Source organism: Eriocheir sinensis, chromosome 16, assembly GCF_024679095.1.
Source record: "Eriocheir sinensis breed Jianghai 21 chromosome 16, ASM2467909v1, whole genome shotgun sequence".
Lineage (NCBI taxonomy): Eukaryota > Metazoa > Arthropoda > Malacostraca > Decapoda > Varunidae > Eriocheir > Eriocheir sinensis.
This window is the reverse complement of record NC_066524.1, coordinates 9222248-9237394: the sequence shown is the minus strand read 5'-3', so window position 1 is coordinate 9237394 and position 15147 is coordinate 9222248. Positions and strand designations below refer to the sequence as shown.

Genomic DNA, 15147 nt, shown 5'->3' with positions numbered 1-15147 from the left:
GTCTCGTTGTTCTGGGTGTTCACGACCTGCGTGTGGTGGTCTGTGGCTGAGGTGTCACCGCCTGCCCGTGCTGTGGAGTGTATTCAGCGGAGGTGGTGGCGTAACAATATATATATATATATATATATATATATATATATATATATATATATATATATATATATATATATATATATATATATATATATTGTTACGCACCACCGGCCCGCACAACACACTCCACAGCACAAGCAGGCGGTGGCACCTCAACCCCAGACCACCACACGAGGGTCATGAACACTCAGAACAGCAAGACACCCCACGTCGTCACTCCACAGGGCCGCTAACACACCACGAGGGAAGCAAGGCAGGGTAATGGGGCTCACAGCGTGGGTTTTCTTCTTTACTGAACAGCTCCTACACCGTACAAACACTCGTTCACAAGGCACAGTACTCCCAGTACACAGAGGTGGGGGCAGACACAGCACAGGGCTCGCTACTACGGGCAGCGGAGTCCCGGCCGGGCAGCCGCGAAACATCCCACGCCCGCCGGCCACAAAAGCCCTCCGCGCCCCAAACTAGCACCCCCCCACACAAAAATAACACAAATACACAAATAAGTCCATAGCTGGGCGTTATCGCGATAAATTATCGCGATACTTTATCGCTGATAAGAAAATCGGGTTATCGGTCATTCGCTACTTATTTAAATATATATCGGTATCTTCGTTACTTTTGTAACCAAACTAGTGATAATCGATACTTTTTTCCGCCTCAGTAAAAAAACGTTGTCTCCTCCCAACTGCGCATGTGTGGCCCGGGCGCCCGGTGTTGTATGAAAAAACTTCGGGGTATGAAATATCTTCGGTGAAGAGATTTCATACTTAGATCATCAACATTAAAACACTAGGTTATTTTTTATGTTAGACTAAAAAATCAATAAATCAAAGAGAAAAATCATTTAACTTTGCCCCCCAAATTATTGTTCACTGCCTCAAATTTGATATTCCATATTCGTTTGTGAGCATGCCATGGTATTGAAGGCACCCGGTGTTGTGTTATTTGGTGTCCCATCGTCAAAACCCGGCGCTTTTGTTTACAAACACTGGTCTCTCGTGAACTGCGCATGTTCAGACCAGTAAGCGTAGCCCTGTACAGTCTCACAAAGCTTTTTAACACATTAAGAGTTGCTGGAAGGCTGAATCAGACATACAATACCACCATCTTCGCTGTGTCTGGAACGACACTCTGTACATATAAATACAACTCGTACAGAGTGTCGTTCTAGAAACAGCGAGGATGGTGGTAGTGGTACTGTATGTCTGATTCAGTCTTTCAGCAACTCTTAATTACGGTTAAAAAGCTTTGTGAGACTGTACAGGTCTACGCATGCGCAGTTCACGAGAAACCAGTGTTTGTAAACAAAAGCGCGAGCTTTTGACGATGGGACACCAAATAACACAACACCGGGTGCCTGCAATACCATGGCATGTTCACAAACGAATATGGAATATCAAATTTGAGGCAGTGAACAATAATTTTGGGGGCAAAGTTAAATGATTTTTCTCTTTGATTTATTGATTTTTGAGTCTAACATAAAAAAATAACCTAGTGTTTTAAGTGTCGTTCTAGAAACAGTGAGGATTTACATAGATTTACATAGATTTACATAGAAAATCAGACCACAGACCCCATGGTCCAGACTAGGTGGTCTGTCCTTAAAGCTAAGTGATTTTACATTAATCAGATAGCTCCAAAACGTTGCATTTCTACTCTAGTTAATATTAAGTTCAAGGAAGTGACGGTCGAGCTTGTTTTTAAAGGAGTCAATCGTGTTACACTGGACCACTGATGGTGGGAGCTTATTCCATTCTCGCGCTACAACGTTGGTGAAGAAAAATTTGGTGCAGTCTGAATTTACTTGTCTACATTTGAGTTTTGTGCCATTGTTCCTCGTTCGCAAAGTGTCATCGATCATAAACAATTTTGTTCTGTCTACACTCGTGAAACCATTAAGTATTTTAAAACATTCGATCAGTTTTCCTCGGAGGCGACGTTTCTCAAGAGAGAACATGTTAAAGGTGGAAAGCCTTTCTTCGTAGGATTTGTTGCGCAAGGAAGGGATCATTTTTGTTGCTCGACGCTGAACACCTTCTAGTTTAGCAATGTCCTTTGCATGGTGGGGAGACCAAAACTGTACCGCATATTCCAAGTGGGGTCTGACTAAACTATTGTAGAGCGGAAGTATTACATCTTTATTCTTGAACAAAAAGTTTCTTTTAATGAAGCCCAACATTCTGTTCGCTTTATTTGCTGCATTGATGCATTGATGTGAGAATTTGAGGTTTGACGCGATCTTAATCCCCAGGTCCTTAACGCATTGAACGCTTGTGAGTTTAACGCCGCGTATTTCGTAATCGAACTTGTTAATTTTTGTTCCAACTTGAAGGACCTGGCACTTGTCTACGTTAAAGGGCATCTCCCATTTATCCGACCAAGCTGAAATTTTGTGCAAATCCTCTTGGAGGCTTTGCCTGTCTTCGTCAGTGAGAACCGAGTTACCAATCTTTGTGTCGTCTGCAAATTTACTAATGCGATTACTGAGTCCAACATCCACATCGTTGATGTAAATAATGAAGAGCACTGGGCCAAGAACGGAGCCCTGAGGGACGCCACTAGTGACCGGCGCCCACTCTGAGTTAAATCCGTCAATCACAACTCTTTGTTGTCTGTTGCTCAACCAATTCGCGATCCATTGGTTTATTTGACCGTCAATGCCTATTTGCTTTAATTTATAAAGTAATTTATGATGTGGGACTTTATCAAACGCTTTCTGGAAATCAAGATAGAATACGTCCACTGATTTGAGTACGTCATAAATTGAGAAGAGATCGTTATAAAAGGTCAGTAGGTTTGACCGGCAGGATCTTTTGTTACGGAAGCCATGTTGTGAATTCCCAATTAATGAGTGGCTCTCGAGGTAACTCACAATTTTTTCTCTAATTATGCTCTCGAGTAGCTTACCTACAATTGAAGTTAGACTAATGGGTCGGTAGTTACCTGGTATTTTTTTGTCTCCTTTCTTAAAAATCGGAGTCACGTTAGCCTTTTACCAATCCGAAGGGACGATGCCTTGTCGCAAGGACATATTGAATACGGTAGTGAGGGAGGAGAGTATTTCACTCTTTGTTTCTTTAAGCAGTATAGGATATACTTTGTTGGGTCCGGGACTTTTATTTGTTTTAAGTGAATGGAGAGCTTTAAGGACTTCATCGGTTGTTATTTCAAAATTAGGCAATGCATGCTCGAGATTTACAATAGTACTGGTGTTGGTGGTAGCGAGAGGAAGACTGTTAGTATTAAACACCGAGGAAAAGTAATTGTTTAAGAGGTTTGCAATGTGTTGGCTGTCAGTCATTAGTGCACCGTCGCTGTTTGTTAAAGGTCCAATACCACTTCTGATCGCCTTTCTGTTGTTTATGTAACTGAAGAAAGATTTCGGATTATTTTTACAGTTGGCTGCAATATTTTCTTCATATCTACGCTTTGCCTGACCTATTAGTCTTTTTACTCGTCGCCTGGCATCATTATAAAGCCTAATGTTTTCGGGCGTGCTTTGTTCTTTATTTAACCTGTAAAACAATTTTCTCTCATTGACTGATTGTTTAATTTCGCTATTAAACCACGGTGGGCTTTTATTAGTGTTAATTCGCTTCTCTCACAAGGGGACGAATGTGTTCTGCTGAGTGAGTAAGTGATTTTTAAAGCTTAGCCAGGCTTCCTCTACGTTGCCGTCATCTGATAGTTGTATTTCTGTTAGTTTTTGTCGGATTTCTACGAAGTTAGCTCTTTTGAAATTGGGCACCTTTACTTTATTTTCAGTCACTGATGATTGAGCTCTAATGTCGACGCGCACTAATTTATGATCGCAAGAACCGAGGTGTTCTCCTACCGTGACATTACTGACTAGGTTATCTTGGGTCGTTGTAAGAAGGTCGAGTATATTATTTTGTCGAGTTGGCTCAGAAACCATTTGGCTTAGATAAATTTCTTCTAGAAATTCGATCATTCTATGTGACTCGCCTTCTGTACAGTGTCGCCCAGTCGATATGGGGGAGGTTAAAGTCTCCTAATATCAGTGAGTCGTTGTTATTAAGTGACTGCCTTAAGACACTGTACATTTCAAGGTCGTCATGGAGTGATTGCCCGGGAGGTCTGTAGGTGATAGATATATTTAAATTGACTTTTGCAATGTTTACTCGCACGCACAAATGTTCAACGTTACTGTTTCCCGGTGTTTTGTCAGTGGGTTGCAAATAGCTTTTGACATAAAGGGCGACGCCACCGCCTCTACGGTTTACACGATCTTTGTTGAAGAGTCTGTAGCCATCTAAGTTGTATTCGGAACTTAAATCAGTATTTGTGGTGTCGATAAATGTTTCGGTTATAGCAATTATGTCAAAATTTTCTGTTAGAGCAAGACATCTCAGTTCATCAAATTTGTTTCTTAGGCTACGCGCATTGAAACTAAGGATTTTTAAGTTATCTAGAGGCTTGGTAATAGAGGTGGTGGTACTTGTGGGATCACGGTTACGGGTCTGTTGCGATGCACGGCGTCTATTTATAGCATCTTCCATTTGACACAAAACCCGGAACCAGGTTCGGGGATAAACCCAGACCCATGTTCGGGTTTTCGCGCCGTAAATGGAACGCATTTAGGCGGCTATGTAAACAAACATTCTTCCTCTTCTTCTTTTGACCTGTCCTCCTCCTCTCGGGCGTCTCTCCTGTTTATTCACACACTTTTCCTTTCAATTGTGCTGTGAAGCTTAATTTTTCTTCACTGCAATATACTATCATACTTTACTTTTCAGTTTGTTGCTGGAATAACTTACTGACATTGCTTATCCGTGCACTTATTCAAGCATTTGTGCCCTTTTTTCCCAGCACTGCATCTCCATCCAACACGTACCGTGCGATGGCCCCGGTGTCCTCCTCCAGCCTCTTAGCCCACTCCTCCCTGGTGCTACTAATAACTCCCCTCTCTGCCTCTCATAGTTGCTGCATTCTACTATTGGGTGTTCCACCGATTCTTTCTCCCCTGTCCTACAGCTACAGTTCTGGTTTCCCCCTTCCCTATTCCTGCCATTTAGCTGCGGGGTTCTCGTTCTTGCTTTAAACATCAGCTTGCTCCCCCAGTCTCCTACATGCCAGTCTACTCCCTCTAGCTTCTGTGTCTTGCTGTACCATCTTAATGTCGACTCTTTTACTCTAAAATTCATAGGCCCACCCTAAGCAGATGGCACACCACCTGTTCATCTTCCCTTTTTTACAACAAAGAAGGCAGCTCAAGGGCACCAAAAAAGAAAATAATAAAAAAAGCCCACTACTCGCTGCTCCCAAAAAATAATTAAAAGAGGTGGCCGAAAGAAAGATCAATTTCGGGAGGAGAGGTGTCCTGATACCCTATCAGGCTGATGGATAAATGGGTTTTCTGGGAAAGCAAACACTTTTAACTTAGACATTAGATACTTGCCTGTGTCCCAGGGTAATAGGTTCTCACTTGACGCAGGCTTAAGGGCCAGAGACAAATAAGCGCTGATGAACAACACACTTGTGAGACCAACACTAGCATGTTGTTCCACGGTGTGGGATCCTTACACACACACAAACATTTATAAGTTAGCACTAATCAACACCAAGGTGGCTCGGTTCATTATAAACAATGAACTTGAACACCAGGCATCATAACACAGATCAAACAACAGATTAATATGTAACCTCTTCACATGTGCAGACAAGCACACACTTAAAATTCTGTACAAGATCACATACACTTACATACTTACAGGACGCAAACAGTCAGCGTACTCGTAACACACTCAGCCAAAAATACCAAACGTATCACACAAACACTGACACATGTACGGACTCATACGTTCCACGCACCACACGTGACTGGAACAGCCTCCCCCTACAGACTTTAGACTGCGGTACAATAGACTCATTCAGAAAACAAATACACACTCACTTGTCACAACACACCAAGACTAACTAGTAGTACACCTATTCATTTCCCTTCCCTACACACTCGGCACCCCAGTTCCCCCAGCAGCCAACACAAATATCCGTGTTATGCACCTGTACTGGTGCCCTGTGCATTACTTGTCAAGATCAAGACAACACACAGCTTATCAAATGCCTCCAACCTTACCTAATGATAACACTGCTGAACTATAACTCTCTCATTCACTCAGCACAAATAGGGTCATGAAAATCAAGATCGATTCTATCCTCCGGCATAAGAAAATAAAGCAAAACAACTGTACAAATGCATTTATTTAACTAATAAAAACATTGAGCACAAAAATTGTTTTTTTTTCTTATTATTCGTTAATTTATTTAATCCTGGTAAGGCATCGTGAACGAGATGCGCAGGCGCAAAGTCAAACTAACGCCCCATACCCCTCCCATCCAAGAACTTATCAAACCTCTTCTTGAATGTATCTATCGTGTTGGCGCTCACCACATGACTTCTACGTCTGTTCCACTCATCCACCACTGTTGGTAAACCAATTCTTGCCTATGTCTTTGTTGAACCTGAACTTATCCAACCCATTGCTACGTGTCCTACCCGGTGTGGTGTCATCTGCCATCCACGTATCCTAAGACATCCCATCCAATCTGCGCATGCGCGGGATTTATTTACAAACAAAGGGTGGATGAATGGACCGTATTGGCTATACAGGCAGCGCCACATGTGGCCACTCAACTCGAAGGTGAATTTTCCATAGAGTTCAAGTTATAGACTAGAGTGCGTCTGAGGCTGTCTTGGGGATACACAGCCATGATACCACCGTCGCCCCAAGCCGATGATTGCACACACTTCACTCCTACCCGATATCATTTTTTTTCCATGTCAAATAGTAGTCAGGAAATCGGGTAGGAGTAAAGTGTGTGCAGTCGTTGGCTTGGAGCGGTGGCGGCACCAAGGCCTTGTATCATGGCAGCCTTAGACGCACTCTAGTACATAGCTTGAGTTCTATGGAAGTACTGCTTTGACACTTCACTGAGTGGCCACGTGTGGCGCTGCCTGTATAGCCAATACGGTCCATTGCGACACGGTACCGTGTTTTGTCGCCTGCCTATCGTGATATGTCCCACCTGAGTTTTTTTCTTTTTTATAATCTTTTTAAAAGTAAATGTTGACGTATGTTTTGAATTTGAGAATTGCTTGAAATATGAGTTTCTTCCTGCACCCTTTGTATGTCAGTAAATGAGGTAAATGAGGTATGTCGGTAAATGTGATAAATATATGAGATAACCTGCTCCCCTTGTATGTCGGTAAATGTGATAAATGAGATAACCTGCTCCCCTTGTATGTCGGTATATGTGATAAATGAGATAACCTGCTCCCCTTGTATGTCGGTAAATGTGATAAACGAGATAACCTGCTCCCCTTGTATGTCGGTAAATGTGATAAACGAGATAACTTGCTCCCCTTGTATATCGGTAAATGTGATAAATGAGATAACCTACACCCCTTGTATGTCAGTAAATGTGATAAATGAGGTACCCTACACCCCTTGTATGACGGTAAATGTGATAAATGAGATATCCTGCACCCCTTGCATGTCGGTATATGTGATAAATGAGATAACCTTCATCCCTTGTATGTCTGTATATGTGATAAATGAGATAACCTGCACCCTTTGTATGTCGGTATATGTGATAAATGAGATAAGCTTCACCCCTTGTATGTCGGTATATGTGATAAATGAGATAACCAACACCCCTTGTATTTCAGTAAATGTGATAAATGAGATAACCTACACCCCTTGTATGTCGGTAAATGTGATAAACGAGATAACTTGCTCCCCTTGTATGTCGGTAAATGTGATAAATGAGATAACCTGCTCCCCTTGTATGTCGGTATATGTGATAAATGAGATAACCTACACCCCTTGTATGTCGGTAAATGTGATAAATGAGATAACCTGCTCCCCTTGTATGTCGGTAAATGTGATAAATGAGATAACCTGCACCCCTTGTATGTCGGTATATGTGATAAATGAGATAACCTACACCCCTTGTATGTCGGTAAATGTGATAAATGAGATAACCTGAACCCCTTGCATGTCGGTAAATGTGAGAAATGAGATAACATGGACCCCTTGTATGTCGGTAAATGTGAGAAATGAGATAACCTACACCCCTTGTACGTCGGTAAATGTGATAAATGAGATAACCTGAACCCCTTGTTTGTCGGTAAATGTGAGAAATGAGATAAACTGAACCCCTTATATGTCGGTATATGTGATAAATGAGATAACCTATACCCCTTGTACGTCGGTAAATGTGATAAATGAGATAACCTGAACCCCTTGTTTGTCGGTAAATGTGAGAAATGAGATAAACTGAACCCCTTATATGTCGGTAAATGTGATAAATGAGATAACCTACACCTCTTATAAGTCGGTAAATGTGATAAATGAGATAACCTGCACCCCTTGTATCTCGGTAAATGTGATTAATGAGATACCCTACACCCATTAAATGTCGGTAAATGTGATAAATGAGGTACCCTACACCCCTTGTATGTCGGTAAATGTGATAAATGAGGTACCCTACACCCCTTGTATGTCGGTAAATGTGATAAATGAGGTAACTTTTTGTTTTGTTTACATCTCAGCCTATAGCGCCATAGGCCATATCCACGAAAGTGTCTAAGGCCGATGCTACTTAAGCACAAAATCATACATAGCTTATGGTCAACGAGTTAGGGCCGTCGTAACTTATCGTGCTTAGACCATTCTCTGTTGATGTCGCTCGTCTCGCTAGAACGCACAGCGAGCAAAATTTCGACATGAATCATGTTAAATAAAACATAGTTATACTTACATTTTCTTTGTTTTTTATTTTAATAATTTTACAATACAATTTTTGACCAAATAACACGGAGTGAATGACAGTATTTCTTGGAAAAGAAAAATATTAAATACATTCCCGTTGGAAACGAGAATTTGTGTAAACAAACAGTCACCAGCTCAGTCACCAGCCTCACGTCCTATACTGTACAACCTGCCTTCGGCGTTGTGTGTTCCAACTCTACCAGATCTCCTCCTGTCCTACAATACCAGGTAAGGCTTGAAGGTATTAAAAATATTGCTTAATGGTATTTTATACATGTGAGTAGTTATTTCTTTCCTGTGTTCATTTTATATGAATCACTCCCCTGCTCTACCCTTTACCGCTTCCTTAAACTGACTCCACTCCACCTCAACGACACCTACCTCTTTGTCTCTTTCTTCCCTTCATTCTATACTCAAATTCTGCAGCTTTACCCTCTTTGCTCAACTCCCTAATTTCTCTGAACCTCTCTTAATTTTACCCCAAATACTAGAACATAGATTCTAATTTATGCTTATTTTTCAATCAAAGCAATGTTATTAAAATAACCATTTTGGGTAAAATATTACTTCCATATTCATATTTCTATTCATTGTGATTAAGGCTTCATTCAATAAAAAGAAAGGAAATTACTGTCAGTCAGTTGTTTATATCATTCATTAATTGAAATTTTTTTTCACTAGGCGCCGACCAAAGGCACAGCAAAATTAGTAAAGAATATAAGATAGATTGTGTTCATGTAAGGTAATATAGTGTATAGATTATATAATGTAGTATACTATTCTAGGAGTGATTTCACTATGCTGGCAGGTGTGTCCTTGCATCTTCCAAGCTTGTACACCATGTAATGATTAAATCCATTGCTTGCAGAAAGAACGTGAGACCTGCTGCAGGAGGAGCAACAGCAGATCCGTTGGTCGGTATCAATAGCCACGAATCTGCAGATGCACCAACTGTAATATATGTTGATGCATCTGCAGAAGAAGCGCTTCCCCCTTCATCCACCCCTCAGAAGATCCCACCACGGGACAAATGGGAGCTGTAAAGGCAGTGGAGTCTGCTGCCCAGGAACACAAGGCAGCTGCTCAGGCAGTGGCATCCGCTGCACGGGCCCAGAGGCAGCTGCCCGAGCACAGGAGTCCGCTGCGAGGCCAAGGAGTCCGCTGCGAGGGCCAAGGAGTCCGCTGCGAGGCCAAGGAGGCAGCTATGCGGGCCAAGGCACAGGCTGCCAAGGAGAAAATTGACGCCATGAGGCTTAAAGCTAGATACTATAAATTTAAACTAGAAAATAATTAAACAGACAACCAAATACTACTTATGTTATTTCTAACATTATTAAACTATTATAAGCTTAGTTCTCATATGTATTGTAATTTGTACTTATACTGACACTGCTTGTTTTTGCATAGTTTATGACTATACAATTAGAATTTTGACTGTGGAAAGATATACTATGGTGAAGCTTTCTAGTCTCCTTTTAGAAAACAATCATAAGAAGGTCATCAGAAATTGTGGTTAGGAGATGAGAGACTATGCTAATGGGAATTTAAATTTATCATAATGCATTAAAAGGTAGGAAACATTACCAAGGTAGGTACCACGAGGACCTGTTGGAGGAAGTTCAATCAGTCCTCATTGCTGAGAAGAGAAATGATGACATTAAGAGAAATGTATAAAATCAATGCGAAGCAAGTATACTTATTTATCTATTTTTATCGATCATATCTATTTTTCCATCTCTCACCTGTTCACCCAGCCGTCCCACTCCCACTACCACCTTCATCTCATTAGGGATCTTCCAATAAGTAATTAATTAAATTAGAACATAATACCAGTTTCTCTTGCAAAGATTCAACTTACTTGAAATGCAAGGTGCAGAATGCATCCCGATAGGCACGACCCTCATTACGGTGACCACCGGGCGCATTGGCAGGTTCTTCTGCAGCATCATTTAATGGCACTGGGACTTGTGCCTCTGCACCCATTGGTTGCTCGTCATCCAGAGGAAGAGGAAGATTCCTATCCTTGCAAATATTGTGCAGCATTCCACACATGAATGATTTTGCACACCTTGAGGGGGGGCCTCAATCGTACCTCACCATGCAAAACATGAAATCGGCGTTTGAGTTGTCCAATTCCACGTTCAACAATACTGCGTGTAATTTTGTGAGACCTGGATGAATAACAATGGTAATTAATTGTAATTAATTGTTGTACGTTGTTGTCCTAGTGGTAATCTTGTTGAGTTAGTCTACACTTCATAGCCTAATCACTAAAAACCCTTAAATAGACAGAAATCTACCAGGAAAAAATAGTTTCGTCCTCACAAATGAGAAGCAGCAGCGGCACACACTCACAGTACACGCAGCCATAGGAATTTCCTACTGGAAACGAAACTAAAGATCATTAAGCCCTTGGATCGTAACCTAGCCACTCGATAGTAACCTAGCCACTCAATAGTAACCTAGCCACTCAATAGTAACCTAGCCACTCGATAGTAACCTAGCCACTCGATAGTAACCTAGCCACTCGATAGTAACCTAGCCACTCAATAGTAACCTAGCCACTCAATAGTAACCTAGCCACTCGATAGTAACCTAGCCACTCAATAGTAACCTAGCCACTCGATAGTAACCTAGCCACTCAATAGTAACCTAGCCACTCAATAGTAACCTAGCCACTCGATAGTAACCTAGCCACTCGATAGTAACCTAGCCACTCGATAGTAACCTAGCCACTCGATAGTAACCTAGCCACTCGATAGTAACCTAGCCACTCGAGAGTAAACAAGCCACTCTATAGTAACCTAGCCACTCGATAGTAACCTAGCCACTCGATAGTAACCTAGACACTCGATATTCACCTAGCCACTCAATAGTAACCTAGCCACTCAATAGTAACCTAGCCACTCGATAGTAACCTAGCCACTCGATAGTAACCTAGCCACTCGATAGTAACCTAGCCACTCAATAGTAACCTAGCCACTCGATAGTAACCTAGCCACTCAATAGTAACCTAGCCACTCAATAGTAACCTAGCCACTCGATAGTAACCTAGCCACTCGATAGTAACCTAGCCACTCGATAGTAACCTACATTGCCCCAAGTAGATAAATCTTTAATAAATCACTGTCAGTTACCACCCAGACAATACACCTGAGGGTATGTTGCGGCTGCTCAATGGGCGTTTGCCCGAAATAGGTAAATCTTTAAAAATCACTGTCAACATGATAAATAATTTGCGGAGGGTATATATGGGGTTCAAATTGCTCAGGATGAAAAGCTCTATCAGATGAGAAGGGTAAGTAAAGCCATCTCGAGACTGGTGTACGAGTAAAAAAAATACCTAATGTTCATATGATGAGTTAGTGGTTATCAAAGTTTCAGCAAAAATATACAGGACAAAATTTGGGACTCAACTCTCAGTGGCCGATTCTCAGGCAAATAGTAATTTAACTTTGAGCACAGGTTAAGGTTTTTTAATGCATAGGGCGTTGAGTCAGATTTAGTACTAAATACACCCCATTCCCAGTGTTAGTTCTTACCAGTCTCACTGTCTAAACTAATTATAAACGTTATATCAAAGTCCTAAACCATACTAACCTTGATTTCACCTCCTGCCAGAAAAATATTTAAATGTTTTAGTGCATGTTATATATATATATATATATATATATATATATATATATATATATATATATATATATATATATATATATATATATATATATATATATATATATATATATATATATATATATATATATATATATATAACTTATTACCAAGCCCAATACTATCTTTCCGAAATGAAACTTAATCCAACCTAACCAAACTTAACCTAACTACTACTAATACTGTCTACTACTACTACTAATACCACTGCTGCTGCTGCTACTGCTATCAATAATAATAATAATAATAATAATAATAATAATAAGACAATGTATTTACCTATTATATCGTGACTGAGGTCCAGGCAGTGGACGCAGATAAGGTGTAAGGAGCCATGTCTTGCAGGGTACCCACTGTCTCCAAGCAAGTGACTTCCTGCTGGCACATATCCTCCGTCAAACAATCTTGACAATCCACTGCTGTTCAAGATACGTGCATCATGCACTGACCCTGGCCACTTGGCAAGAATGTCCAATATTCGATAATTGGCATCAAATACAACGGACATTCATGCTGTGATACCCCTTCCGGTTCACATACACTTCTTCTTGATCCTCGGTGCCACAATTCGGATGTGTGTGCCATCAATGGCACCTACGATGTTAGGGAAATTGGCTATAGCAAAGAATTCTGCTTTCTTTCGGTCAGCGCTGTCTTGGGTGACAGGAAAAGTTATGAACCTCTTGAGGACATTAACATCTGCAAGGGCGTCTATAGTTTTACTGATGGCTCTGCTGATGCAGGACTGTGAGGGCCAAGGTCATCACTGCTACATTGTTGCATTTTGCCAGTAGCAAGATATCTTAAGGTTATGAGAACCTTCAACTCCGGGGTGAGCGGGTTAGACCTGTTGGTATCACTCTTCAGCGCTGCCCTTACAAGGTTGGTAACAAATAATATACCTTCCCGGTCTAACCTGTACCTCTTGATGAGCTCAGCATCATTAAGTTCATTTAGAACGTCCTTTCTAAGGTAATTATTCCCTGGCTGATGTGGTTGTTGCTCTTGTGGCGCTGCCATCTTGATTGTTTACGTTTAAATCCATCGTCCTTAAGGGCTGGTAAGACAGGGTCCAGCCTGTTTTACCGCTAAGCACGATGTTAGGGCCGTCGAAAAATTTTATGTACGACGTCAGGCAAGTTAGGCACGATAGCCGCCATTTTATTTTGCTATGGACGACGGCATCGGCCTAAGACACTTTCGTGGATACCGTACTTGTAAAGAAATTTATGTGAGACGTAAACTGAAACATATACGAGCATTAACAATGACGAGACATAACCCCCCTCCTTATGTTTCACCCCCTCAACATAACCAGCTCGACATAAGCGAGTATTAGTACATCGTTGCCAACCCCTGAGCTGCACCTAAGAAAGGGATACCAACTCAAAATATAATGTTGGAATTTCGTATAATTTTGATGTTAAAAGCATATTGACGTATTGAAAATATGTATGAAATAAAGAAAAGTATTTTCGGGTATTGTTGACGATGCATAAACCAACATCACATGGAATAATGATAAAATTAAGGACGTAGCCCCTCAAACATGTAAACAAACATTCCCGCGAGCTTCAAGCTAGCAGTCAGCAGCCATGGACAGCCAGCCCCGACCTCTAGAGCCCTTCAGCAGCCAGCGAGGTCAGCAGCAACAGTAGCAGCAGCTACACCAGCAGCAGCTACACCAGGAGCAGCAGCAGGAGGGACCACAGCCTCACCCCCAGCCACATCAGCAGCAGCAGCAGGAACAGCCGCCGCAAGGGCGTACACAGTCTCCCGGGTGACCCTGCTGACGGTCTGTAGTGAGGGCCCCAAGTCGTCGCTGCTACACTGCTGCATTTTGCCCGTAGCAAGATGCCCGTCATGGCGCAGGCAATTTTTATAATGGCGCTAGTTATGCTTGGCTCATCCTGCCCCCTGGAACTCATTTTTGATTCGCTTGTGCGGTTTCTTCTAGAAAGCGGGATGATAGGTGGTTTTCTGGACAGCCTGTGGGTAGTCTTAAGGCACTCGGCGGTGACTAAAAAATCCCAGGTGGTAGCGTGGGGATTCGAATCGACATTGTCCATGTCGTGATGAATGCTGGCCCCGCACGCTAATCACTCAGCCACCGCCTACCCTTGTATGTCAGTAAATGTGAAAAATGAGATAACCTGCACCCCTTGTATGTCGGTAAATGTGATAAATGAGATAACCTGAAACCTTGTATGTCAGTATATATGATAAATGAGATAACCTACACTCTCTTCTGATTGATGGTGATGTTTCTCGGATTCTCTCCATTTAATGGTCGGCTATCTTAATTATGGGGTCCATGTCATTCTTGAATTTGGCCATTTTCCCATAAAAGCTGCCTTGCTGTCTTGCCGCCATCTTGCCTGGACAAACTACGATATCAACAGTGTTTGTAAACATCGGGTTCCGCGCATGCGCAGATCAGGATGGGATGTCTTAGGTAGGGTTGCACCGATAAGCAGTTGGGCCGATTACCGATTAATCGGTTGCCAATAATCGGCCGATACCGATTAATCGGCCGATTACTTTGAAATTGTAAATGAGATTAATATTAATATTATTACTGGAG

General features: G+C 41.7%; 1 long non-coding RNA gene across 3 annotated transcripts; it reads right to left on the bottom strand.

Annotated features, from left to right (window-relative positions):
• Positions 1-10942: 10942 nt before the first annotated feature.
• On the bottom strand, positions 10943-12235 carry LOC126999243 (uncharacterized). 3 transcript variants are annotated; one of them, XR_007753164.1, is made up of 3 exons: positions 11924-12235; positions 11772-11847; positions 10943-11657 (listed from the first exon to the last, which is right to left on the bottom strand). It is a non-coding gene; the product is annotated as an uncharacterized LOC126999243 (long non-coding RNA). The 3 variants fall into 3 exon arrangements; XR_007753165.1 differs by having other exon boundaries at positions 11791-11847; XR_007753163.1 differs by having other exon boundaries at positions 11772-11885; positions 11943-12235.
• Between the last annotated feature and the right edge of the window lie 2912 nt (positions 12236-15147).